The sequence below is a fragment of the Balaenoptera acutorostrata genome, chromosome 14 (assembly GCF_949987535.1).
Source record: "Balaenoptera acutorostrata chromosome 14, mBalAcu1.1, whole genome shotgun sequence".
NCBI classification, from domain to species: Eukaryota; Metazoa; Chordata; class Mammalia; order Artiodactyla; family Balaenopteridae; genus Balaenoptera; species Balaenoptera acutorostrata.
Genome location: NC_080077.1, coordinates 30,151,472 through 30,159,745, shown reverse-complemented (window position 1 = coordinate 30,159,745; position 8,274 = coordinate 30,151,472). Strand labels below are relative to the sequence as shown.

Genomic DNA, 8,274 nt, shown 5'->3' with positions numbered 1-8,274 from the left:
TGTAAGTGTTTCCTTATTGGGAACTGAGACTTTTGATCTGGCAGAGCAGGAATAGGAAACTCAAATTCCAAAAGACAGTCACTAATGGAGAGATGGTTCTGTACTACCTGTCTTTGGTTCCTGGACCCAATTTTTCTGACAACTCAGCACCAAATATCACGTATCGGATAAGCAAATATACCAAATCCCAGACTATGGCTACCCACCTTGCTGGTACATCAGCTGAGCTGCTTCTAAGCAATGAAGTTTATAGTCTGGAGCCACTTGTCTCATGTCATAAAATGTGTACCTTCATCTGAGTCACTGTTATATGGGATACCATAACAGTGGATTGGTATTTTGGAATTCCTCAGATGGTGGTGCTAGCTGAGACACGGGTTATACATACAGCAAACCCATATCTAATATAAGTGTCAGTTCTGACTGGGGTACCTCACTTCTTCCTCCAGAATGAAAGGGATCTGATGTAGCAGATATACTACCAGAAATCTGGTATCTCAAGGGATTGTGCTACATCTAGGGTTTCAACCAGCTCTTCCCTGGATCATAGTCACTGAAGTTCCAAAGTCAGACTCTCAGTGTCAAACAGAGTACAAGAGCACACGAGAAACTATTTTATAATAGCAGATACTTAGTTCTCTGCTAAAGCAGCCATGACTTTGCTCTAGAATTCTGGAAGTCTGAATTGTGACTTTTCTGGTAGAGCTCGATAGAGATTCTACCTTGCATACTTAACCACCATGGATACCTCTAGCACTCTAAGCTCTTGAGACAAATGGCCCAAGCGCCAGGCATCTCTCACTGAGTATGGATCTGGTGTAAAATTTTCCCTTATTCTGGGTACCACTCAAAACTGGGAGCCTTCTGAGCCATCTAATAAGTGAGTCAGAGCATTATTCCCAAGAGTAGTATATATTGCTTTAGAATCCAAAGGCCCACAAAGCATTGAGCTTCTTCCTTTTTTTTTTTGTTTTAATTTTAATTTTAATTTTATTGGAGTATAGTTGATTTACAATATTGTGCTAGTTTCAGGTGTACAGCAAAGTGATTGAGCTTCTTTCTTAATGAAGAGGGCTGCAATAAATAACAACGTGTCCTTAGAACGTGTCCTTAGAATAAATAACAACGTGTCCTTACAACGTGTTGTAAATAACAACGTGTCCTTGTTTCAGGATAGCCCAGATCATTGGACCCATTAAAACTTCATCAATATGACAGGCCCTCTAAAACTTTTGAGAGTTTATTCTCTCTCCTGTGCCATTCATCAGTCTTAATGGGCATTCAGTGCACTTGCCTCTACCTGTTCATCCTCTGCAGTTAGCATGACATAATCAGTATTGTGGTCCAGTGCCATGGATAGACAGAATATATTAATTGGGTTTTAGATATAATAAAATTGTTGTAATAATCAGACTTCCAAGTAATAATGTCCATCAAGCAACTACAAATGTAATGGTTGTGTAGCAAGGTAAAAAATAAATGAATATGCATGAAAATATTGGTTTGGCAATAAATTATAAGAGGATGACAAGGTCTTCCAGAAATAAATCAGTCCTCAGAGAAAAATGACACAAAAGAGCAGTAAACCAGTTCTGTTGTTTTGAGCTTCTGTATGGCCCTGTGCTGTCTCTATTCTTAAATTAAAAGATAAAGTGTTGTACAACAACACTTGAAACTAATATAAAGTTATATGTCAATTATATCTCAATGAAAAAAAAGATATAGTATTAATGTGGGCAGTGCACCTGGACCTACATGGTTAGGAAAATAAGTGTGAATAAATACAGTGTAGGGATCAAGAAAAGTGAATGATTATCAGTTTAAGGACCAGCAGCAGGATTCTGCCTAGAGAAGAGTAACAAACTCGTATCCTAGTGGGGAGGACTATTTTGGCTTGGCTAATCTGATGAGACACCTTTGATATGGGAAATTAGCTTTCAGCATATTGCCAGTAAAATTTATGCATGAAATAAAGTGATTTTTAAGAAAATTATATGGGAGATTTCAATAAGCTAGCTAGAAAGGAAAAAAACCCCACCAATAACAAACATTAGATCGGGGAAGAGAAGAAACATGATGGGGATGGGAATCCAGGAAGAGGACGTAAGCAGGTAAACTTTTCCAGCAGGAGATTGTGGAGGGGGAGGAAAGGATAAGGATAATGGCAATGACTTTTAAGGTTAAGAACTTTATATTTAAACCATATGATCTTCTTCATAAGCCTCCTGCCTTGCCTTATTTGCCCCCTAAAATCAGTAAAAGTCTATGACCTACATTGGCTTTCTGGGAGTGTTTTGGAAAGAAATCAAAGAAAAGACCCTGTGCTCCACATTAGTATCAACCTGAGACATATGAAAGAAAACAATAAACAAAAGGAAATAAAAGAGAGAATTTCTCATAAATAAGAAATTAGAGACAGAAGTGTATCAATATTGGAAAGAATGCTTATAATCCCATCCTGCACGAAAAGGGGGAGAGGATATCTGCAAATAACCATATCTCCATTTCTAAACACAATTTTTTCTATCAAAGAAAAAAGGTTTAAAAATTTTGTAGGTGTATTTCTCATAAATAGTACCTAAACATGATGATATAGAAAATACTGAAATGGAAAAACATATGCAGGCAAAGATGAACCCAACTAAATTCATTTTTGCTATATTAATAAAAGGCAAAATAAACTTTGAACCCAAAAAGGACTTATGATGAAAGGATGTCATAATTCTCTAGAAAGATACAACAACCCTGAATGTATATATATTGAAAAACATATAATGCTTCAAAAATGCATAAAGCAAATATTAATAGTATTAAGGTTGAAATTGACTAATTATCAATTGTAGTAGGAGATTTTATTATAACTTTTCCAGAAAACGATAGATGGCATACATCCAAAATTAGGATGCATATAAAACATTACATTCAACAAATAGGGAAACAAATTATTTTCCAACATCCATGGAATATTTTTAAATTAAAAAAATTTACATACAGAAAATTTGTCCTTTTTAGTGTAGAGTTCTATGAATTTTGACATATGCACACTGTAGCACAAATACCACCACAATCAAGATACAGAACAGTTCTATCACTCCATCAGAAATTATCTCATGCTACACTCTGTAGTCAAACACTTCCCCCACTATTAATATCTGACAATCACTGACTGATTCTCTATCCCTATCGTTTTGTCTATTCTAGAAGGTAATATATATGGAATTATACAGTATATAGCCTGTGGAGAAAGGCTTTTTTCTCTTAGCATAATACATTTCAGATTCATCAATTTCTCACATGTATCAGTAGTTCATTCCTTTTTGTTGCTGAATGGTATTTCACTGTATGGATGTACCACAATTTATCTATTCTCCAGTTCAGTGACATTAGTGTTGTTTTTAGTTTCTGGTGATACTAATAAAATTGTTTTAAAATTACTGTAAAAAAAATTTTTTTTATTGAAATCTACCATACATACATCAAAGTGCAAAAATTCTAAGAGTACAGCTTGATTATTGATCACCAATTGAACATACCCATGAGACCACCCAGATCAAGAAATAGAACCTTATCAAATTCCCAGAAATCCCCATCCTGCACATTCCAATTACTACTCCCATTCTCCTCTCCAAATAAAATCACTATTGTAAGTTTTAAAATCATAGACTAGGTTCGCTTGTTTTGACTTTCATATGAACGACATCATAGTACATGGTTTTGTGAGTCTGGGTTCTCTTGCTCAATTGTATGCTTGTGAGATTCATTCATGTTGTTTCACTTCTCATTCATTATCACAGCTATATAATATTTCATTGTATGATTACCATACTTTATCCATTCTACTGTTGATGAACTTTCGAATAGATTTTACTTGTAGGCTATGACATATCTTTTGGTGAACACATTGTCTCATTTCTAATGGATATATACCTAGAAGTAAAATTGCTAGGTCAAAGGGTATATATATATATATATATATGTAACTCTAGTAGAGAATGCCAAAAAGTTCTTAGGTGTTTGTACCTATTTTCATTCTAGCTACGAGTATATGAGAGTCACAGCAGCTCTGCATCCTGACCCATACTTGACTGTGTTATCTCTTTAACATTAGCAATTCTGGTAGGTTACTATTGTATTCATTGTGTTATTAATTTACATTGCTTTGGTGATTCATGAAGTTGAACACCTTTTTACATGTTCATTGGAATTTTTGACATCCTCTTTTGTAAAGTATGTGCTGAAGTCTCTTGCCTATTTTTCTATTGGGTTGTCTGTTGTTTTTTATTTTTATTTTTTGTGATTGACTCGTAATTCACTCTGGATATGAGTCTTTCGATCATTATATATGTTGAACTATTTTCTCTCACACTGTGGCATGTCTTTTAATTGCATATTTTCTTTTTTCCAACTTTTTATTTGTAAATAACTTGAGACCCTTTCCGTTTGGAGGCAACCATCAGGTGAGCCGAGATGGGCGATTACAAGTACATCCAGGAGCTGTGGAGGAAGAAGCAGTCGGACGTGATGCGCTTTCTGCTCAGGTTGCGCTGCTGGCAGTACCGCCAGCTCTCGGCGCTGCACCGGGCCCCGCGCCCCACCCTGCCCGATAAGGCGCGCAGGCTGGGCTACAAGGCCAAGCAAGGTTATGTGATATACCGGGTTCGCGTGCGCCCGCGGTGGCCGCAAACGCCCGGTCCCGAAGGGCGCCACCTACGGCAAGCCCGTCAACCAGCTCAAGTTTGCCCGGAGCCTGCAGTCTGTTGCTGAGGAGCGAGCGGGACGCCACTGTGGGGCCCTGAGGGTCCTGAATTCTTACCGGGTGGGTGAAGATTCTACGTACAAGTTTTTTGAGGTTATCTTCATCGATCCCTTCCATAAAGCTATCAGAAGAAACCCTGACACCCGGTGGATCACCAGACCAGTCCACAAGCACAGGGAGATGCGGGGCCTGACGTCTGCAGGCAGGAAGAGCCGCGGCCTCGGCAAGGGCCACAAGTTCCACCACACGATCGGTGGTTCTCGCCGCGCAGCCTGGAGAAGGCGCAATACTCTCCAGCTCCACCGCTACCGCTAATGTAAGTAATGTTTGTAAAATTCTTACCTAATAAACAGTTTAGGACATCCACGTCTGCTTAAAAGTGTTTTTAAATCTGTCTGTTAAAACTAGTTGTCTGCAGATTGCTTCATTGAATGCATTGTCAAATTCTGAAAGTTAAAGTGCAATAATGTTTGAAGATTTTAAGTGATGGTGTATCTTGTTTCTAATAAGGGAAATGTCTTTGTTTTTGCTTTATTAGGCAGTTGATATGTCCGTGTTTAAAATGCTGTCTGGTAACAATAGGTGTAAAATTCTGTAAAAGAGGAGCGCAGAAACTAGCCATGTAGATTCGTTGGTGCATGTGATGAAACCTACAGCTTTATTGGGGTGATGCAATGGTCTGCTGGTTTACTCTAGAGTGGCTGTTTTACGGAGTTTGGCAAGGACAAACTTTAAATTGGGTTTTCCTTGGAAATGTGAAGGATGTCGTGATCCTTTATCATGATCATAATGCCGAAAAATAAAGTTGACTAGGGCCCACGTTTTTAGACTTAATCTGCTATTCCATATATGTAACTGCTGCTGCCAAAAGGCGGAAAGTAAAGGAATGCCACCATTTTTTAAGAGAATTGAATAAACCTGTTGCAAGATGTTTTTCTTACAAATTGAAACAAATCCTGGTTAACCTAAATTAAATTGCCTTGGCCTTGATGGTACCACTGAAGTTCACATAAAAGGTGGGAGCTCCTGGTTCAATCCCGTGACTCTGATCTGTAGAATACTTAACTTCATGCAAAATAGTCATGGTATTTACACTAGTGTATATTGAAACTGATGGAAATTGAACATTGGGTAAATGAGGAGGGAGTTTTTAACCCTAAGGTTTGTAAGCTAGGGATGCTAGGATTAGGAAATTGGTGTTCATCAGGTCCCTTTCAAGTGTGGGAGGATAGAAGGGGCTTGGATCAAAATTTTAAATGTTTTATTTGTAGTATTAGTTTGTGACCCATTATGAAATCTAAGCCACCTTGGGGAAAATAGGGTTGGTTTTATTTAAAAGTAACATTGCTAAGTCTAATCAGTGTTGTCTTGGGTCAAGCCACTTTATCCATTCCCGTAAGGCTACTAAGAAGAGTCGTGTAGTTGGTGTCAATACAAGTTCAATTGGTTTCCGAAAAAAATAAATAAATAAATAAATAACTTTAGACTTACAGAAAAGTTGCAAGAATAGTACAGATAATTCACCTTCTCCTTATGTTAGCAACTTACATAACTATAGTACTATTATCAATGCAAGGAAATGAACATTGGTACAATACTACCAAACTAACCTACAAACTTTATTCTAATTTCATCAGTTTTTCTTCTAATGTCATTTTTTGTTTGTTTCAAGATCTTATTCTGGATATCACATTGCACTTAGTTATGTCTCCTTAGTCTCCTGCAATCTATGACAGTTCCTCATTCTTTCTGTTTTTTTCATGGCCCTGACAATTTTGATGAGTACTGGTCAGTTATTTTGTGGTTTTTCCGATGTTTTCCAACAATTAGATTGAATTTATGTAGTTTTGGGCAAGAATACTTCAGAAATAATATTTTGTCCTCAATGCATCTTGGAAACAGGGGGTATATGTTTTCAATATGTCCTACTACTGGTGATATCAACCTTTGAACACTTGCTTAAGTGATGTCTGCTGGGATTCTCCACTGTAGTTACTATTTTCCCTTTTTCAATTGATAAATATCTTGGGAGAGACACTTTGAGTCTATGTAAATATCCTGTTTCTCCTCAAGTTTTCCAGTGGTCAATCAGTGCATCTTCCTGCAACAATTATTACTGTGGTGATTGCCAAATGGTGAGTTTTTATTCCCTTGTTTCTTTCTACATTTATTAACTGGGTTTATATTATAAGGTGGAACTGACACTTTTCCTCCCATCATATGGGTCAGATATTTTATTTGCCAGGCTCCTTTGTGGATAGGGCTAGGCACCCAACCTAAGTGTGGCCAATCAGATAACTCCACAGAAATCACCTAGACTTTCTATCCCATCATCAAGAGTCAAGAGAGGGCCCCCACACTGGGAGTAACCATCAGCTTCTCCAAAAATCTCTACTCCTGTCCCAGTCCATTTAGGCTGCTATAACAAAATACTATTGTTATAAACTATAAACTACTGTTATGATATAAACTGGGTGGATTATAAAAAACAAAAATTTATTTCTCACAGTTCTGGATGCTGGGAAGTGCCAGATCTTGGTGCCAGCATATTAGGTATCTGATGAGAGCCTGCTTCCTGGTTCATAGATGGCCATCTCTCTGAGGCCTCTTTTATAAGGGCACTAATCCCATTCATGAGAGCTGCATCCTCATGACCTAATCACTCCCCAAAGTCTCACCTCCAAACACCATCACATTGGGCAATAGGATTCAAAATACAAATATTGGATGGACACAAACATTCAGTTTATAGCATTCCATTAACAGATATCAAGGCAAAGTCCAAACATCTAGTATAAGGCTCTGTCTCCTCCAATAAGTGCACTGAATCTGTGACCACTTCTGTACCCAAATCTTCTACCATCATTTTCAGGAGCTGAAAAGACCTACAACCTGAGACTATGACCCAGCTACCCCAAATTTCCTTACCTCTATCGATAAGGAGCTGCAGGTACTCACCCTGCTCCCAATCCCCTAATGCACATTCTCTGTCTTGAATTCACCCAGGAAATACTCTCATTTAACCCTTTATTCCTGTTTTTATCTCTCACCTGGGCTCACAGTTAACGTTTTTTTTTTTCTGCTTTTATTCCCTGCAACCCTCTGTACTGTCTCCCTCTCCCACCTCTCCAGTTCCACAAATCATTTCACTGTGCCCTCTGAAATTCATGGTCCACATGCCAGACTGTATTTTCTTTAGTGGCCACAAGATCTCTCAACCCTCTGCTCCTGCAATCTTCGCTGGAATATCACTCTTTTATGAGGACTCCCAAAACACTCCATTTAAAATTGTCACCTACAAGCACCCACCCAGCCCACCCTCTTTATCCCCCTTACTCTACACTTGTTTTCCTAAAGCACTTTATCATCTAACATCAATTTACATGATCCTTTACTTTATTGTTTATGGTCTGGCTCAAGATACCCCACTCTCCCCTGCTTGAATACAATTTCTAAGAGGATGGAGGCATTTGTTTGTTCTTTCAGTGATATATCCCAAACATCCCGAGTGGCATGAG

General features: G+C 38.1%; 1 pseudogene; it reads left to right on the top strand.

Annotated features, from left to right (window-relative positions):
- Positions 1–4,437: 4,437 nt before the first annotated feature.
- On the top strand, positions 4,438–5,122 carry LOC103014801 (60S ribosomal protein L15-like; annotated as a pseudogene).
- The last annotated feature ends 3,152 nt before the right edge of the window (positions 5,123–8,274 follow it).